Here is a 21,285-nt window from a genome sequence, read left to right on the forward strand (position 1 = left end):
GCTTGTCCACACTAAACTCGTTCGCTCCGTTTTGGCCTTTCGCCCACACTGAGACGCCGTTTTTGTCAACGAAAACTGAGCTTTTTTTCGAAAACGCACTCGAAAGTGGATACACTTGAAAACGCCGTTTTCACGTTGTAGTGTGGATGAGGAAAACGGAGGGTTTTAAAAACGATCACATGTTTTTCGTCATGTGACGCAGTTGTTTCGCTGCTCTCCTGTTTGATAGCATTCATCTCAGCCTCTACTTTCATTCGATTGGACAATGGGAAAAAAGGCGCATGATGTCAAGCGCTTTTCTGCTCAGAGTTGAGTTTTTTTCAACTTCAGGCGCTCAGAGTGCTCCGCCAAAAACGCGAGGCACAGCAGGCAGCGAAAACATGAGGCGCCCGGTGCGCATAAGCAGCGCGCATAACGCTCACTGCCAACTGAAAACAATTCAAAAGAGGCGCGTCTAACAGCAATAAATGCTTTCTATGTGATCGGCCACGTATAGTCTTGTGTTACCCGCAGAAACATCTAAGTTACCTCATTGTCCGTCTATTTAAAAAAACTGTGTCTTTGCTCCATATTGCCACGACATAATAAGGCAGAAAGTAAATAAACGCCTGACAGAAATGACACATGCTGACGTGTCTTAGGTTTTACTCATTCGCAGTACATGTAAGCGGTTTCAGACGTTTCAGTGGCAGCGTTTGGGAAATGCTTGAAAACGCTATTGTGGACGAAGAGCGTTTTGAAAACGAAAACTTGTGTTGACAGCATATACTGTAAGTCTCATTTCTGAATCAAGACATAACACCAACATGGTTATTGGGAATGTTCTATTATCCTTATCCAGCTACCTCTGATTTCTTCATGGTCTGCTTGAACCCTGTTGTTGGAAAATCAGATTTGTATAGACATGGTTACTAAGTGATTCTATCACACCAGTGTCACGTTACTACGCAAAGTGTTTTTGAACAGTTTTCCATTGCTATTGTGGTGTGTTTCCTTTTCCCGTTAACTTTCAATGTATGTACATTAGTATAAACATTTTTAATCGTTACAAACTGAGATACTAGCTACAGTTATTTTTCATTTTCGTTTTACTTTCATTTCTGTCTAACTTCTAACAAAATTTTGCATTACTGGACTACTACATTATCTTAAACCTGGAAAACCGAGTCTTCTCCCGCTGTGCAGAGATCTGAGATACAACTAAATTTAAAAAGATCAAATGGGGTCTTTTCTTTGCCAAAAAGTGTTTGAAGGGTTCAGCCGGGAGCGAAATCGCACAAACGCCAAAACGTTCCTCCCTCAAAGTGCAAGAATTTAATCACAAAGAATAACAACCGGTCCTTACTTCCGAAAGCAGCGCGTCCAGTTCCAACATGTTGCTTGGTTTGTATTTTCACACACAATACGAGGTTGTTCAAACAAGTCCATCTATTCATATAGTTGTTTTATTGGCTCCGGGGCAAACCGTGCAAACGCTTAAATAGTTCCATCTTGGCTTCGTTCTTGACTGTTCAACTCCCCGCCGGTGATCTCAGAGAGGCCCGCAATGTCAGAAGAAAAAACAAAAAGCGCTGCTGCCACGGCACCCTACAGCTCTATCTATGGCTAATTTATTATGAGGCAAAATTGAAATAGGGAGATATTCATCTTTATTACAATGTGCCAGATCAGTGGATGATTTGAGACATGGGGTAATGTAATGAACCTGTCTGTGTTGCTGTCATTTCCAGGCCGGCTGAGTGTAGTCATTAAGCCGAGCTGTCAAACGCTGCCTCTCTCATTCACCTCACTCATAATGGAGCTTTTCTCATTGCCTAAATGAATACAAATGTCTTCCTTTGAATGCCTCAGACATCCACCTGACAGCCAGGTGTACATGGGCGGAGAACAATTTGCTCCCCAAAGTGCGAAAATGTGCATGCTAGCTTGCGTACGTTAAATGAGTGCGTGTTCGTAGAAAGGCCGTGGGTGTGTGAGATCGTACGTAGGTGTGTGTAGATTGAACGGTTCCAAATGACACATTCTCAACAGACAGCTGCTTGTGGAGGTGTATCCATTGTGTGCCTGCTTTTAATATCATCTCTCCTTCGTCCTATTGAGTGCAAGTGCGTGTGAAATCTCAGAGGTATATGGCAGCTGTGGTGTTAAGTAGTAGGCTTGTTAAACCAGCTCCTCCTGAGCTCTGGAGATTTAGATACGCTGTGACTGAACTGTTCAGATTAATCCAAAAGTTGTGCAACATGGTTGTGACCTCCCTTTCATCCCTACAGGCCATAAAAAATGCAGATAGTAATTAACCAGTAATTAATCAGATTAAAGCAGATAAGTGACAATGTACGTCGTCACAGTCTGCTAAACATAAATTTAATTGATCATATAATAACATTTTGTAAACTGTAATCATTTCTACTACGGTATTAGTACAGTATTAACGGGATAGTTCGTCCAAAAACAAAAATTCATTGTTTACTTACACTCTTGTCATTCCAAACCTGTATGACTTTCTTCTGCAAAACACAAAAGAAAATATTTTAAAGAATGTTGGCAACCAAAAACCGTTTGTCCCCATTGACTTCTACTGTACAGACACAAAACCAATGCAAGTCAATTGGCGCCAACATTTGTTTATCAACATTCTTCAAAATATCTTCCTTTGTGTTCTGCAGAAAAAGAAAATCATTGAAAATCTGAATTTTCATTTTTGGGTGAACCATCCCTTTAATGTATAAAAATGATAAAGATGTATATTAAAACTTGACATGTGCATCTTATTTTCAGCATGTTTCTCAAATGCATATTGATTTTGGTAGCAAATTAAATATGTGCTGTAGCAAAAGCTTGACAGATGTTATGAATCTGCACGTGGTAATTACACAACATCACCCCGGATAATGTCACACAAAACAACAGATGAGAAGGACGGTGTGGAATCACTGGAAGCAATTTTCCGCTGTCCCAGAGCGTGAAAAGCAGCTCGTCAGGACTGCAAGATGCCCCCTGATGCATCTGCCTAAATTTAAGACAGACGTCACATTGGAAGAGAAACTGTAAACCAGATCCCTGATTAGTAACTGTAGAGAACAGCGGTATGTGGGATGGCCGCAAAGCCTCATCAATCATAGTTATAGGGAACAAGGTCACTGCCGCCTTGAAATTCAAACACATTACTAGTGAACAGTGTCCCAGAATGTTGTTTGGATACACCAAGACGCCATGAAAAAATTTGCTTAAAAGGGATAGTTCACCCAAAAATGAAAATGATGTCATCATTTACTCTTGTGAGTTCAGACCTACATGCATAACTTTCTTCCGAAGAACACAAAAGAAGATATATTGAAGAATGTTGTTAACCGGCACCCCTTCACTTGCATTGGTTCTGTGTCTATACAATAAAAGTGAATGAGAGTGCCTGTGCTATTCAGTTACCAACATTCTTCAAAATATCTTCTTTTGTGTTCTGCTGAAGAAAGTCATACAGATTTGAATGACAAGAGGGTGAGTAAATGATGACAGAACTCGGGTGAACTATCCGTTTAAGATGATATAAACGTGACATGAAAAATTTAACTGTATTGGTGTCTCATAAAAGCTACACTGTAGAAAAACAATTACATTTTATTTATAAAACAAGAACATTGCGTCACTGGTGCTAAAAATGTGAATTACAATGAAACTACATAGAAATTTTACATTTTGAAGTTTCTGTGTGGATTTACAATGTTAGGAACCATTGTTGTACTACTCGCCCAAAAAATAAATGCTACAACCCTTGGAGTTTGTTTTTGTTGGCGCACACAGTATTTTAGAACAACAATATTGCCGAACTAGCTGAATTCAGTATTAATAATAAATGATGTAGTTTGTGTTATAGGCCTTTTGTTTTACCGATGGGTGACTTATTCTGGTAATGTTGTTTGTTAGTTGTCACCAAATGGCTTTTTCAATATAAAATATTTCAACGCAGAAAATTTAACACGCAGCAGCTGTAAAGCAGGCTGTTAAATAGAAGTTTATTTACATTATAAATGTATTCTGCTCTCTTAACAAACACTAAATTAAAGTGTAGTTCTCGCATCAAACACACACCTGAAAAGCACACTTATATTTTTTAAAAGACTGGTTTCCTAAATGTAACATATTCACTCACTTCACGACTGCACTGAATTTAAATGCCCCATTCAATCAGCACAAAATGAAAGGGTCATCTACAAGTCTCGGACCTCACTTCCTCTCACAGCTCAATAACTTCCTGTGCCCGACTTTAAAGCAATCTCTAACAGCTCCCTATTATAGCCTGATCCCATTCACGTATGCTACACCGGCTTCCGTGAAAACTCATTCATCCGACGCATATCGAGACACACTTCAAATGCAGTTTGCCAAAACCTTGTTTACAGCAAAACATCTCCGCTCAATGACACTTGATTACAAGGACTAAGGGCATTGATCCAGAAACCTTGGGTTTCCTCAGAGGGGGTTAGACACTAAGAACTCAGAATACTACTAGTCCTGGGTCCGATGAGGAACTCATTTTTGTCAGTTAATGCACATTTGAGCCAAATTATAACCATGATAGTGCAGAAATTATGTCTGAGGAACACATTACTACAGTCTGAATCTCTGAAACTCTGAATATTTGCAACTATTATGTTTCCAGCCCCTAATGAACCGCACATCCTGATTAAAGTCATCATGTAGTAAGTGATCCATGCAAGAGATCCAACAGTAGTTCTAATCAGTGGCACTTATTATGAACCATAGAAATTGGCTCGCTGAGAGCGAGCAGTATAACCACAGGTTTATAACATAGTTTATACAGAGAGACTGAGGAAAAATCTGTGTGACACCTGCCAAGTAACACAATACTCGATATTGATTGGCAGCCACCGTGAAGAACCTCTCACGAGCCTCGCTGGAAATCATGTTTGAATAATTTTCTCTGGGTAACAGAAAAGGGCGAGAAATCTGATGCTGAGTTCCTATCAGATTAAGATCTTTTATCTCTGTGTTTCCTGCACGAAAGAACGCAAATGGTTCTGTTATGCGTTTCCTGTCAGATGGGGCACTTACACGCGCTCGGTTCCCTTACAAACATACATCTGAATATTATTATAGCATTAATTTCGCAGGGCTTTTTCATTGCGCTCGCGCTGTGCTTGCTGTTGCGTGTAAATACAACAAAACAGAAATGTGTCAAATAGCTGTGCGGAGAACAATGGCGCTCTAAAAGGTGCAATTAACTAATGCCACCTCACCCTTCAGAGATATCTAAAAATAACATCGGAAAAACATTCGATCTGCTTTCGTTCTCGTCTCCAATGGTTACAAACGTGTCAAAAAATAGTTTCGTCATGTTTGCAACCATTTCTGACAGAGGCCAAGCCCTGTTTTTAAAACAGTAATTTGTTTTTCATAATAAATTAATTTACTTTATTTAATTTAAATAATTAAAATTGAATAAGTACATTGTTTAAAACTCACAATTGTAAGCTTTTAAAAATTATTTATAATTTGAGCTGTCAGGTCCGATTTCATGGGAAATGTCAGTTTGACGTCATTTCACTTTAACTCACTCACGTAAAGAAAAGTACATAAAGTATCCTGCGGTTTTTGTTTCAAACACAGATGGCGATATAGAGCCCAAGTTATGAAATGTGAGTTTGAAATATAAACACAAAGATTACTTGGATATGAACCAGAAGACAGAGAACACTTTTGTACTTCTATAAACTTTCCTTATCCGTTTGTCTCAATCCACCCGTAAGCATATGTGTGAACAACTGTTTTGTGAGTTTGTTTGCGTGTGCAAGCGTGCATGTTGATCGGATGGCTGGCGGAGGCAGCCGGGAGCGCGAAGAGATTCAGATGCTCCTCTGGTTAAAAGAAAGTCGCGCAATCTATAACAGACGCACCTGCGACGCAATTACCTCTTCACTTCAGTCACATCTACCTCCTGTCATTCTCCTGTGATTAATGAAGTGGGGGGTGGGAGGGAAGGTGGGAGGTATGTGAAAGAAAAGAGGAAAACGAACAGAAATGATGAAATCTAATGAAAAGCATTGTAATCACACTTAATAGCCCATCTGTGCACAGGAGGGCAATCAAACTCCGAATTAGACTGCAGCAGTACACCTTGCACAGATAACACACACTTCACACGCGTGAACTACACTAATACAGTAGGACCACAGGGTTTAGGCTTGGAAATCAAAAGCGTCCACCATTAGCCAAACGCATTCATTCAGCTTGGAAACATCGGCCCTGTTTTGGAAAGAACCTATCCTACATCTTATGTTCTAGAGCCATTTATGAATTTGCTAGTAAACAGACCGCAGGGCCACATGTAACAGGTCGGGTTTGTTTACCTTGGCTGCTTCTAAAATGTAAAATGAGCTTGTTTATGAGTCCGGATTCTTGATTAACAACTTTCAAGAGGCCATGCAAAAGAAATTCCTCGGTTAAAATATTAACTCTACCTGACCTACATAAAGGGTCTGAATACTTCAAGGCAGCAACACTGTGGAATTCAGCGAATGGTTCAAATATCAACACAAGGTAGCAAAGAATTAAACTAGCTACATAACTTTTGTGATTTCTTTTATTTGTCAATACAAATTCATTGATCTTCATAAACAACAATCAAATAATGGAAAAAACTGAGAATTACATCCACAATCAATTCCACTTCTCTTAAACCGTTACGTATTTTATACAAGTTTAATTACAGTTTTATATTTTATTTATAAATGTTTTAATTATTATTATTATTAATATATAGTTGTGTTAATGTTTTTATGTATGTTTATTTTGGCAGGAAGGGTTACTATACGGAAATAATTAATAATCTCTTATTTGTATGAAGCCTTAAGTTAATGTTTTGAAAAAATATATATACAAGATTGTATTTTAAGGCTTAAAAGATTAAAAAGACTACATTTTATTTTTTATAACACTGCAGTAAGAGAAATGCTGGAATAGTTACCGCCAAAATACATGGTGTCAGGCCTGTTGACACTGATCTGACAACAGTGTCTTCGTTTTTCTTTGGAGATTTAAGATCAGGATTTAGATTTTGAAGACTTGGATATGCTTGAAAAAAGCGACTACACAACATGTGCTTCCGAAAGTGCTGCTATGGTAAACCGCTATGGCTTTTCCTCTAATAAAAATACTTATGTCGCCCTCCTAACCAATCACAAGTGTGCAAACAATAGTGAAAACAAGCTGTCAGCTTGGCAATTTCGGAGCAGTGGATGCCGATGGAGCAAACTGCTGATCATGTTTCCCCTCGGGCCAAAACAACCCACCTGACAGGTTCCTGCAGCAAGACATTGACTTTAAAGCTGATCTCAGACCAGGCATGGCGTTTATATTATTATTATTATTGTGTAGGGAAGCTTTTAGATGGCAACTTCGACTTAAACAAAAACCCTAATTTCAGACACATTTCTAAGTCAGTTAAGGCCATGTTTGATTTTCAAAGGGACTCAAAACAAGGCTGTGAAGGACAGAAGTACAGTTCATTACATAAATATTGTGGGCAAACTGGAAAGGATGTTCTCAATCTAAAGTGATCTCAACAGCTGTTACGTAGACGTAGAAACAAATTTAAACTATGATCGAGTGTCAGTATCAGTGCAACCAGTCTTTTGATCAAATGAACCCGTCCCTAAAACAACGCAAATGAAGTAAATATGAATGCACTGTCAAACACTGCTCATGGGTTTGAATGCAATCCAACTCAAAATGGAAAGCAAATGTTCACCTTCAAAAAAAGTTACTCCAGGTTTCTCAAGGAACAGCCTGATCTGACTGTGTCTGGGTTCAAGTAGGAGGTCTGATTACAGATATCATGTCTGGAAGTTTTTGGAATTCCTCCCTCTTCCTTCTCGGTCTAGAAACCCATGTTTAATGTACAGTCAGCGCAAGGGCTGAGGTAAACAAACAACTGACTCCAGAGAAAGAGACATGTGGGCTGTGAGCTGTCTATAACTTAAATTGGGTGAACTGTCATTATTTACTCACCCTCGAGGTATTCCAAATCTGTATAAATTTCTTTGTTCTGATAAACACTGGGAAGATATTTGGAAAAATGCTTGTAATCAAACAGTTCTTGGTCACCATTGACTAGCATAGGAAAAGTTACAATGGTAGTCAAATGAGCCCCAGGACTGTTTGCTTTCCTACATTCTTCAAAATATCTTATTTTGTGTTCGACAGAACAAATACATTTACAAAGCAATTTTTCCAACAATAGTCCATTGTGGCCAAGAACTGTTTGGTTACAAGCATTCTTTCAAATATCCTTCTCTGTCTATATTAGAACAAAGAAATGTATACAGATTTGGAACAACTTGAGGGCGAGTAAATGAAGACAAATTTTACCTTTAGGGGTGAATGGTTCCTTTAAGACATCAATTTAAGGCTAAAGTACACTACAAGACATTTGCTCAGATTTTGCCCATATTTTAAGTCTGGACTTGTTGCAGAAGTCAGTCTGCCAGTCTGCAGATTTGATCAGTTATGGCTGGAATACACTACAAGACTTTTAAAATCTGAACCGATTAATTTTAAACTAGACATCACACACTTGCAGACTTTTTGAAAGTTTCAGAAACACACTAACTGATCAAATCTGCAGACTGGCACAGACTTTATGCAACAAGTCCAGACTGAAAATCTGGGCAAAATCTGAGCAAAAGTCTTGTAGCGTATTTTAGCCTTAGTGTGTTTCTATCTGAAACTTTCACAAAGTCTGCAAGTGTATGATGTCTAGTTTTTAAAAATCTGTTCAGATTTTAAGTCTTGTAGTGTATTCCAGCCATTACTATGAAGATACTGAAAGTGCCATAAGACTACAACCACACGTTGGCCTTCAAAGAGTATTTTTCAGGTTTTAGAGACACACGCTCATTTACACATCCAGCAGAAAACACATTCACTCATCAGTTGCATTTTCTCCTCTAATTAAACATTGATTGCAGGCCGTAATGAAGGAGGTGGTTATTACTGCTATTACAGAGATGACCGAACCAAATGCCAGTAAACTACAGACACAATAAACAGTGGAAAGAGCACGTTAAACACCAATTTCCTCACTCACTCAATATGTGTGTGCTTGTGTGTGTAAGAGGGCTTTGTTTGCAACGGATCACTAAAACACACCTATAAATCAGCCTTGAGCTAAACTTGCCCAATTAACCATGCAGAGAACTCCGTCTCAGGCAGCTTCATTTAAGAAAACAGAGAATGTGGGAGAGAGAGAAAGAGAGAGAGATTAGGCCCACTGCCTGAGTACTGGGGTTGGGAACGTTACCGGTCCACAAAAACACATGCAAGAAACCTTGCAACAGTTTTCGACAAAGGAAAACTGTTCGTGTTGTTTCTGCTCCACACCTCAATTAGTAGGTTTGGATTATTAATTATGCATTTGAAATGCTATAAATAATGCTATACATAATACTACAGACTAGTCATGCACAAGGTGGTTTAACTTGTAAATATAGCAGTCAGAAAATATGTTAATGTGTATATATTGTTTCTCCTGAACACTGTTTGTGTATAAGTGTGTGTGTTACGTGTTCGATCCCGTACTGCAGTCGTTCGGTGCGTGTCTGAATTTCCTCATTATATCTAAAACTGCAGTTTTCCATCTTGGCTGTCATAAAGTGTGTGTGCGCTCTGGCATTAGAGCGGGGCGTTCAATCAAACCAAAGCATACACACATTCATCACTGTTTGGCTTTGGCTTCCCAATGAAGTGCGCGCTGCTCAGATGACAACACGCAGACACACACACTTAAACCTTACAGTACGGCGTTTAGTTGATAAACATCACACACAGAGCGTTTTTTGCATTGCTATTCAGTGGAGGAGGTCTAGCCGCACGGCAAAAAGAAATCATATTTTTTACAACACTGCAATCTTGCAGTCTGATTCGAATGCGACGAGATAAAAACAATCGTTAACGCCATAGGTTGATACAGGAGACTTTCTATTGTGTCGCCTTGGCTGGAAGCGCTCAAAAACAAACCGTGCGAGTAATTTATTCCAAACCACAAACAAATAACTTGAAGCTTCTTTTCAAGAATCACTCAAAAGTCAGCGATTTAAATCAGTTGACAAGTTTGTTGCTAAATTTACTACATAAAGAAGCCAAGTTTTGTAGGGATTGTAAAACTTTAGGGCTGACAAACGATTAATCGCGATTAATCTCATCCAGAATAAAAGTTTGTGTTTACATAATATATGTCTGCGTACTGTGCATATTCATTTTGTTATTATTATAAACACAAAAACATACACATACATGTATATTAAAAAAATATTTAGATGTATTTATTTACATTTAGTAATAATTAAAAATATATATTTTGTTTATTAATTTCTTAACTATATGCGTGTATATGTTTACAAGCACAAAATGAATATGCACAGTAGACGATTAATTGTTTGACAGCCCTATAAAACTTAAATCAGTTAAGTTAATAACTGGTTGTAGTTAAAGATTGAAACTTTATCTTTCACTAATCTGAATGAAAGCTTTAAAACAAGAGTGATTTATTCTGATCTCATACTGAGTTTACTTTGACAAATAAAGCGATTGCATTGTAAACTTTAATTTGTCACCTAAACATGTTATTATAATAATATTATAATTAACTTGACATATTAATGAATTATTGTTGTTTTGCTGATTTGTGGGGTTTTTTTTATAAAACTTGACATATTGATGATTGTAATGCTTTATTATAGTTATAATGTCAGAATTTTGCTCATAGACATTTCAGTTAAACCCTCCCGACTTTATTTGCATTCCGAATGAGACACTGTACAAACGCAAATAAATTCCCACACGGCACATGAAGACACGCACAAACCCTCAAAGAGCACGATGATGGAGGACGTCTTTGTGGAACACTTCATTGTGTGATCTATTACTCGCCTTTTCTCTCCTAATTCAACTGGGATCGATATGGGAAAGCTGCTAATTGTAGTTATGTTCTCTGCATTGATAAAAAGACAAAACAGCCATCGAGAGCTAATGAGACTGAGAGAAAGAGACTAACTGAGTGAGTGAGTGAGTGAGTGTGCGTGTGTGTTTCAGCTCCGAGAGGGAATTGTATGTCCATTCTGTTGCTGCACCCGATCGCATTCATTTCACTACACTATAAAACAGAGTCGGATGGGAAAAAAAGAGGCCTGTGAAACTGATAAAGGAGGACAAAAATTAGACTTGGAAGAAAAGTTAGTCTGCGATGGCCTATTGATTTCCAATTGGCCCTCAGAAATTTAATGAGCTTAATGCTAGATCATTGGACACTAAGAGCGTGACCGACTGGGTATAAAGGAGATTTTCCCTCTAACACTTTTGTATTAAGTGCGAGTGTGTATGTGTGTCTGTGTGTGTGCGTTTGTGCAGCTTTGCAAACTTTTAACAATAACTTTTGTCTTGTGTTACACGACAATAAGCCAGTAAATGAAGATCACCTACAATGGCTTGATTTTCTGTGTAATTGGATGTGAGATGAGCTGAGACTAGCTACGAGTTCACAAATAATCGAACACAGAACAAACTGCACAAATGTGGAAACTTTTCTTTGAAGATGCACACTCGGTTAGAAAAGTTTGGGCTCTGCTGTCAGAAGCCTTGGGAACTCTTTGCCCGGAAAATTCCAGAGTCTACAAATATCCAATCGGATCACGTGGTGCACTGTGATGTCATAAAGGAAGTGTATTCTGGTCACCGCGCAGTTCGCTGGAATGATAAAGTTATGTGGAAATTCCTTCAAGCTGTCAGTAAAATTCCCCAGAGCAGCAGGCGAAAGTAAGCTCTTCACAGAAAATGAAGACATAACCGGGATTTACCGGGGACTTCCAAGGGAGTGCAATCTTTTCTTTTTTGGACGCTCAATCCATTTCCCTCGCTTCCTTCCTCTTTTTACAGTGCCCGCAATCTTAGTTTCTCTCTTCATTACTCTTTCACTCCTCCAAGTTCCCACAATCTCTGTCTCTGACCTATGTATGCCCTCCACATCTTCACTTTCTCTTTCTTCCAACATTCCTGCAATCTGAGACTACAGACAGGCCTAGGAAGAGCTCAGGTGATGAACTGACTCACCCAGTGTATTGAGTGTTGCACTTGAACAAGAAACCACTCTTCAAAGTCCTGTCCATCAAACTCTAAGACCCCTGTCCTCTAGCCAATTAGCAACTAGTGTTTGTATCCAGTAGGCTGTGGGGTCATATTGAAAGCAGGGTAACAAAGTGCTGAAGTAGAGCTGGGCGTGTGGGTTTACGACGATCACATGGGGTCAAGCCAATAGAAGATAGCCTAGTTCAACCCATACATACATACTACAGCGTGATACAGACACACACAAAATCATTATTATAACATCCATCCATCTCTCCGGCTGTCTGTGCAGTGAATTACAGTGGAAGATTACACTGGGGAAAGTCAATTTATTGGAATAAGAAATGCAATGTCATGCTACACCCTGCTCAATGTTGGCCCTATCCCATCTCCCTCTCTCTTTCTCTCCCTCACACACACAGTTCATTTACATAATCAAGATCATGAAGCCAGTTTAATAATTTGGCTCGCTGGCCTCCTGCCTGCCACAAGCGCCATTGAATTTGTTGGGTTCTTATTAAATAACTCAAATTCCATCCCGCGCTGTAACCCGACCACTAACTAATTAAGGCCAGGGCATCAAAAGAGAGGGGACACACACACACACACACACACACACCAGTTACACAGAATAGCAGAGGTTGCTTATATACAGTGGATTTCTAGTTGCTTTGTGTATTGTATGCTTGACGTTTAACAACAGTTTTCAACCCTTGTAGTAGTTATTATTTAACACGCATCCTATCAAAACCAGAAATTTGGCCCTGGACGTCAAACACCTCATCACTTTCTTTAAATGTCTAAAAGTACATCACAGCCATCACCAATATTTACTGCTCACTTATTGGTTGCAAATGTTATTGAGGGAGGGGGGTGTAAGCAGCACAACATGAGTCAACAATATTTTCAGTTCATTTGCCTTCAGAACAAATACTGTACACATCTGTTAAAATCTGACGACGTGTACGAGTACACTAGCACACAGATGGTCTCAAAGCCACAACTCCTCAAGTTGGAGTTTGATGGGGTGCTTAAGAGTTAAATATGGCTGGCAGACAACATTTAGCCTCTCTGAAATAACAATACAGATTGTTTTGGCCTCTGGCTGTCAGACTCATATGGTGGTAAAAGCCGAAGAGAGCATTAAAATGAAGCAGCTAAGCTGAGCGGGAGTGTGCGAAAGAGTGGTGCGGTTGTGAAACTAATGGAAATGGAGAGCGTCAAATGACAGTTAAGGCATGCTGGGACATGAATGCAGAAAAGTCGTTGCACGGAGCAGGAAACGTGCCCAGTGTCTTTGTGTGTATGGGTGAATGGGTGTGTATGAGAGATAGAGAGAGAAAGGGCGGGAGAAACACAGGTGAATTCGGGTCAAAAGAACATGTGACCACAACGTAAAATAAAATAAAATGAAAATAATAAAGAAAGAAAAATAATATTTTCATGTTAAAAATTTTAATTAATCAAATTATGAATATCATATATTAATATTAAAACAATTTATACAATAACAAGAATAACAAAAACTGCGAGGAAAAAATGGAAATAAAAAAATAAGTCAAATTTCTAAATATTACAGTAAATTAATTTTGAGAAATTGTTCAATAACATTTTAATTGCAAATATAACAATGAAAAAAATCTAATGTCCTGAAAATTGTATGGTTTCATTATTATAATTTCTTCTCTTATTCTGATTGTGGTGAAATCTGAACATGTTTAAATAAGCTTTATCCATTAAAGCAAGAAAATAAAACGGGTTTCTTTGAATATCTTCTGAACCATGCACCACTTAGTAAATGCTTCCTAGTGACACGGCCTATAAAAAAACCACTCGCACACACATACGCCATCATGTTTCTCAATGGTCCATTAAAGCACTAAAATATAGTCACCCCTGCTATTGGCTGCCACTCACATCCCTGTGTAAACAGGAACACACAGACACGCATGCAATGTACACACTGTGCAATCAGGCAAGCTTTCGCATACCAGGAGAAACATGTTTCACGAAGTCATTAACAGCAGTGACATGAATCAACCTCAATCAGATGTACAGTGAAGCAGCGCACCTACCCATGTTCATCAGTTATAATATCGGTGAGCGCTTCTTTCTGTGTATGTGGGCCAGGCGCTGTGAATGTCTTGTTATCGTGATACACGATTAGCTTTGTTGATGATGCACAGCAGGTGAGTGTTAGGACCTCACGCTTCGCGTTCCGCCAAGCACAAATGCAGACAAGTTGCTTCGTCTGCGCCCGCTTGACCGTTCTCCCTTCGTCATCCGTGCCAGGTTCCACTTTAAGGCCATAAAATGAAACTGCGCTCAGAGTGAAGCCTGTATTTTATAGTTATGTTAGGAATGACAAGCTACAGCCCTGCTATTTTTACCTGGCTATCTTGTTTTTCATTCAATTGAAAGATAAACAAGAAATCAAATTACTACTTGTGTTTTGGAAGGGGAGACGTTACGCAAGACATTCTGTGGGTTTTGGTTCGTCCAGACGAGAACTAAACAGAATGTAACTGATTTCAAGTCTCACGGTTTGGCATTTGTAATTGTAAAAGCTATGTCTGTTTCAATAACTCGCTATTTTAGGGCAAAAATGCATTATGTTTAAAAAGAAATATGAAGCAGAGAGGATCTTAAGCGTCATGCTCGTCTGGTGGATTTGGCAGGTTGTAGAGCAGACAAAAGCAAGACACTTGTTTTGGTTACTGGGAAGCTGCAGTAGTCATTTTTAGACACAGAACTGTTTCCACGGGTTGTGAAACTGTGACTATTGCATAAATCCAACACAGACAATATGAATAATTGTGGCTAGGTTTTTTAAGAAAGTCTTATTGAAGTTACAGTAACAAAAGCATTGAAAAAACACTACACCACGATTGTTTCAAGCATTACATGGATGTATTTCAACGCCTGCAGGTGTCTTAGATGATGTCATAAAGTGTGTAATTTTTGGAAAAATATCTGCTGTGTACCTTTATATATTCATAATAAATGTTATATAGCATATAAGCGTAAAACTTTAGCTTTTATTCACTGAAACGAACTTTCTGTTCTCATACTTTATGGCATAAACTTCTCTTTCTTTTTTTGTTTGTTTATAAATATGTCTGTTTACTGTGCATAATTATTTTGTATTTATAAAGACAAAAACATACACAAACATGTATATTTAGGAAGTATTTGGATCTATTTATTTATACCAATTGAAATTATATATAAACGTTTAGCAATTTCTATATTTTTCTTAAATATATGCATGTATGCATATGTGTTTACAAATACAAGTTTTATATGCACAGTACACAGACATATATTATGTAAACACAAACACTTTATTCTGGTTGCAATTAATCACGATTAATCGCTTGACATCCCTAGTTTAAAACGACATCGGAGTAAAAAAAATTTCAATTTTCCAATGGACTATTCCTCATTCTATTTTCACCTGCAGCATTTTTACATTCTTTTTTGCTAGAAATTCCTAACATTTTTACAGTACAATGTAAAACAAGTTCAGAACTGAACCTGAACAGCAAATGCAAGCTCGTGTGAATGTACAATAGGGAATGGCTTAAAAAAGACAGATGGAGGTGAGGGTGTGTGTTTAAGTACATAAAGCTGAGATTATTTCAAATGACGTTGTAGAGCAGAGTTAAAAGCAGAGAACGGCGGCTCTCTGTAAAGATACATAATTGCAGGAAATGACACGCATGGCTGTGGAATGCTACCATTGAACATGGTCCCTACAGTAAAAGTTCACAGAGCCAAACACACCTTTGCGTTTATATCTTCATAACTGGATTGGTAGACTCACAATAAACACAATGGCATGTGGGAGTGTTCGTGAGTTAATCACATTCTTTAAAAGTCTAAGACTTTGAAAAAAAACAAGACAAGGCAATTACAAAAGAACACACCGGAATTGTGACTATCAAAGCACCAGAGAGAGACAGAGAGAGCAAGTGTCAAGCCGGTTGGACTAGGGGCGGAGCAAGAACCCTGCTGAGAGTTCTGGAATAGACAGTTGTCATGGAGACAGAACCTTGATGGTTCCATAGTTGCTGTTCTAATGGAGAAGCTTGAGAGCTGACAGGCCGCTGGTCCCAGGTTGGCAAAAAAAATTTCAATTTTGTTGAGTGCAGGAGACGTTTAAATACGTCTGGAGAAAATAAATGGTCTAGTGATTTTCTTAAAAAAACTGAATAGTAACAAGAAATTTCTTATTAAAAAAATACACCGACGGCGACTTTCAAGTAATCTCTCTGAGAGGTCTAACCAAAATGCAGTTGTGGGCGTCTGAGGATGAAGGTTTTGAAAGCAAGAAGGAGAACTCGAGCGAAAAAAATGCTACAGATGAGACAGACACCATCATCACAAATCCGGTTAAGGCTCCAGTTGGTGCGAGGAGAATTGATTTGTGTGTGTGCATGTGTGTGTGTGTGCACGTGTGTGTGCGTAGCTAGGTCAGTGTGTATAATGGAACAGACAGGGTACATCAGCCTCTAATCACTTCAGCACTCTCTTCCTCTACACACACACCTCTTACCTATACAGCTGCTCTTATCTCAGCAATTCTAGAGATGGAGAGAGAGACAGTCTAAGCTAATAAAGTTCAGTCTAACTGCATATTACTTGTCAGAGTATGCTAACATGAGAAACAGAGCTGGCAGCATAATCTTTGTGCATTGCACACTGGTTTAATGCGATTCGACCAAGGAGGACGTGTTTCTGAATCAACATCCTTGCTGGTCTTGGAACAACACACTCATATATTATAAACTAATATCAATGTCAACAAATCATTGCCCTTGATTTTAGGAGTAAATAAAATAAACTGAATCAAAAATGACCCTATTTACTTCCTGGTCATACTGCACATTATTAGTAAAATAAATATGTCATTTAAAGGTGCTGTGTCAGCCTCCGTAGTGCTTCGAAGGAGGGGTGGAGTGGGCCATTGGTTGCAATTTGCAACCTTCCCTCTAGATGCCGCTAAATTTCATATTTTCAATTTTTTTCTTAATGGATATCCTCTGCATCACTTAACGGAAGCAAAATTGTTGACTAACAGTAATGCTGGGAAAAGTTTGTTATTTTCGCATACTGTATACTCGTCTTTGCATGTAATTTAATTTGTGTTTGGTGGGACCCCAGTGTTATGGTTAGGGCCATAATTGTTTGCTTGGAATGTTGATCCAGGAACAATGTCCTACTTGAGCAAATGACATCGTGCCCGCACACCACACAAGATTTAATACCAGACTCCGCTGAGCTCAACGTGTTAATGAAAAATCCTAAGCCCATATGTAGGCTACCTGTGTGTGTTTCGGGTGATTGACCCTTACAGAGTTGGAGATTTTCCCATATCGCGTGCCTTTTCCAATTACCACATACAACTCAAGTATAAATGAGACTCAGCCCTCCTCCCCTTCTGCCCTGTAAGACCCATTCTATTTACCTCACACACACACACACACACACCGTGAACACCACAGCAGTACCTTGTTAAGCCAGGGCGGAGCAGGTGAGATTGGATTCAGACTCCAAACACAAGGAATTACGTTATTGATCAAAAGACAGAAAGGTTATGAAAGAACCATGGGAGCTACGCCTGTATCCAATCTCTGAAGAAAGTGTGTATAGGTCACAAGAGACCGCAGGGTGTTCTGTTGGGCAATGCACACACACACACACACACACACACACAGAAACGGTGAGGTTCTGTAATTGATTAAAACAGGCTCAACGGCCAACTGGTGTTCTGACCCTCACTAATAATTCCAGTTCTGTGTCTGGACTGCACAGCCATGCTCCTACAATAATCTCCTGTCACCCCATGAAGACACAAAGAGTCGAGTCTGTGAGAAACAGTGACCCACGCATTTATTACACAGGTAGGATGATCAGGCCACGCTACAAACGAGAAGCGATTGCGGGTACACACACTTCATGTTGACAGGAGCCGGCTGGAGCGCTTATCTTAGAGGAATGCGCGCTGGCCGCCGTCTGATAAGAGTCCATGTTCCAGAGGTCGTCCAAGTGTTCAGGCAACGGCCGGGCAGAATGGAAGGGGCCAGGGGGATGGTGCCGCTAGGCAAACCGACTCGGTATCGCTGGTTTGTAGTGTTGCTTTCGTCAACGAAAATTATGACGAAATATGGTCGTCAACGAACCTTTATCACGTGACGAAAACGAGACGAGACGCAACGTAAATGCTGGTCATGTGACGATGACTATAATTAAATGTATAATGCAATATTGTTGACGAATAAAAACGAGACTAAATGTGGTTTACAAAATAAAAACTATGCTAAAATGTCTCTTCATTGTCGTTGACCAAAACGAGACGAGACGAAATGTTATAACGTTATTTCGTCTGATGCGGAATCCTGTTATTTAAATGTCATCTGGCTGTTCTGCGTGTCTGAGTGAATTACGTGCACAGTTTAACATACAACACGAGTGATGGTCGAGGATTTATCTGCGTCTGCACTGTATGAGGATGTGAACACATGAACTTCATCTCCAGAGTTGCTCTGAGAGTAGTGATGGGTCGTTCTTGAACGATTCGTTCATTTTGAACGAATCTTTAATGTGACTCGGGAAGAACGAGTCGTTTTAGGGAGTGATTCGTTCAGTCGCGCATGCGCATTGCGCAACATTCTATGGGTCCTGTACTGGAATTCAAGAAGAACGAACGATTCAAACCCGAAGACTCGAGAGGTGAACTAATCAATTCTCTTTCCGGCTCTGACTGCATTGGTTTAGCTTACGACGCTGTCACGTGATGAACGAAAGAATCAAACCCGAAGACTCAAGAGGTGAACTAATCAATTCTATTTCCGGCTCTGACTGCATTGGTTTAGCTTACGACGCTGTCACGTGATGAACGAAAGAATCAAACCCGAAGACTCAAGAGGTGAACTAATCAATTCTATTTCCGGCTCTGACTGCATTGGTTTAGCTTACGACGCTGTCACGTGATGAACGAAAGAATCAAACCCGAAGACTCAAGAGGTGAACTAATCAATTCTATTTCCGGCTCTGACTGCATTGGTTTAGCTTACGACGCTGTCACGTGATGAACGAAGGAGTCAAACCCGAAGACTTCTCAGATAAGAGGTGTGGTGAGCTAATCATAGACTAAAGACCCAGGTAAACAATGAATTAATCTTTTCTGTTTCTTATAGCATTATAGTTTTGTATTATTTGTAATGTGATCAACGTTTGCATAAGTAGTAGATGTGTTAGGAAAGTAACATGTAACATTTTAATTATATTTTGCTAAAATGAACGAAATGAACGAAATGACTCGAAAAAAGATTCGTTCATTTTGCTGAACGAGACTCAAAGATCCCAGTCAGTAAAATGATCCGAACTTCCCATCACTATCTGAGAGTTTATTTTACGAGCGTTTTACTGTTTGAGTGAAGCTATCTGCAAACACAAAAACTAAAGCGTCTAACCAAAGACCCGTCAAAATAAAAGTCCCGTTAAATTGAACACTCCGACAAAAAATACTTTAGTGAACTATAATAACTTTACCTCTCTAGCTCCAGTGTTATGTGCAAAAAAAGTCTGCATTAATTTACTGCATTCTGTATGCTACTACAGGGCACTGAGGGCAGTCACTCTTTTCCTGTTGGTTCTTTGCAATGCTGGCAAATGTAACCTTCCAGTTGACTTGCCAAATCACTTCCATTTGTTTTATTAATAAAGGATATTGGAAGTAAAATCGGTCTGGGTTATGACAAATGCTACACACAGCGAGAAAAAGAAAATTTGTATAGGAAAAAGATGCATCGAGAATTGTTTTATCATCACATTCGCCCTCTGAATCGTAATCGAAACGCATCGTGACGTGCCTAGAGATTCCCACCCCTACCGATGGCCGTAAATTCAAATCAGACGTCTTCCGTGTCTGGAATAAGATAACCTTGTTTGAAATGGGTTTGGCTAAAATAAAATTTTGGTTTCGTCTATACTACTAGGTACTTATACTGACTGGGTTACATAGAATTGCATTACTAAAAAGAGACTAAAATACAATTTTCATTGACTAAAACTAGACTAAAATGTCATCAAGTTTTCGTCGACTAAAACTAGACGAAAATAGTCATGGATAATTCTGACTAAAATAAGACTAAAATGCGCAGACTTTTAGTCGACTGAAACTTGACTAGACTAAAAAGTGTATGAACGTGACTAAAACTAATAAAAACTAAAATGACAGCTTGACACAAAGACTAGACTAAAACTAAAATTAAAACGGGCTGCCAAAAACAACACTACTGGTTTGTTTACGCACTCGTGCGTGCGTGAGCGATAGCCGAAGCCACGTGGTTTTTGGCTTTGCAGTTTGTTGTGTTGTCGCCCCGAGTAGCTGTTGGTGGTTTGTTTGACATCTGAAGGATGTCTATCCTGAAGGAGGCTCTGGAGATGAGAGATGCTTTAAATCTTCTGGCCCTGATCCCGGTAACTACATCATCAAACACCTACGATGTTAGAAAATATAAGACATTGAGGCCTTTGTTGCCCAAATGCGGGCATGTTCTGCTAGGTACTTTCTGTTACTTGGACTAAGCAAATGAGTATGACTAATTACATACATTAAACTGAGGAATTTACAATCTGCTGGGCTGTGCGAAGCCTACTCAGCAAAATGGCATGCTGAGACGAAAGAGAACAGAGGGAGAGAGAAACAGCAGAGATGAATTATGGGACATTCCGACTAATGAACAGCTTTAGGCTAGAAAAATACTCTGACAAAGTATGCAGACCCATACATGAATACTTGGCCGATGCCTTGAAAGTGTGAGAATCATCCTATATACTCACTTGGAATCTTCTGTCATTGTTTGCTCACTATTTTTTAGTTCCAAACTATGTATGCTGTGTACTTCTATAAAATGATTTCAAGGATCTCGTAAACCCCACAAGGACGAGTAAATAATGAGAGAATATGTTTATTTGAAGAGTTCAAAAGTTTAGCAGGATGTTTTACAAAGCGAGGTTCCAAATCTGGAAAAATTGTATTCGTCTGCCTGAGCTTCGCTGAAGAGAGAGAGAGAGAGAGAGAGAGAGAGAGAGAGAGAGAGAGAGAGAGAGAGAGAGAGAGAGAGAGAGAGAGAGAGAGAG

General features: G+C 39.1%; 1 protein-coding gene across 2 annotated transcripts in view; it reads right to left on the reverse strand.

Moving 5' to 3' along the window:
- LOC130547682 (plexin-B2-like) overlaps nt 1–21,285 on the reverse strand; it is an 86,936-nt gene that overhangs the window by 56,433 nt on the left and 9,218 nt on the right. Inside the window, exon 2 of one of the 2 annotated variants that reach the window (XM_057323867.1) lies at nt 2,475–2,507. The exons of the other annotated variant lie outside the window; for it this stretch is intronic. The gene's annotated coding sequence lies outside the window, so the exon portion shown is untranslated. The remainder of the gene's footprint in view (nt 1–2,474; nt 2,508–21,285) is intronic. 2 annotated transcript variants of the gene reach the window in all.

Source organism: Triplophysa rosa, linkage group LG24 (genome assembly GCF_024868665.1).
Source record: "Triplophysa rosa linkage group LG24, Trosa_1v2, whole genome shotgun sequence".
Taxonomy (NCBI): Eukaryota; Metazoa; Chordata; class Actinopteri; order Cypriniformes; family Nemacheilidae; genus Triplophysa; species Triplophysa rosa.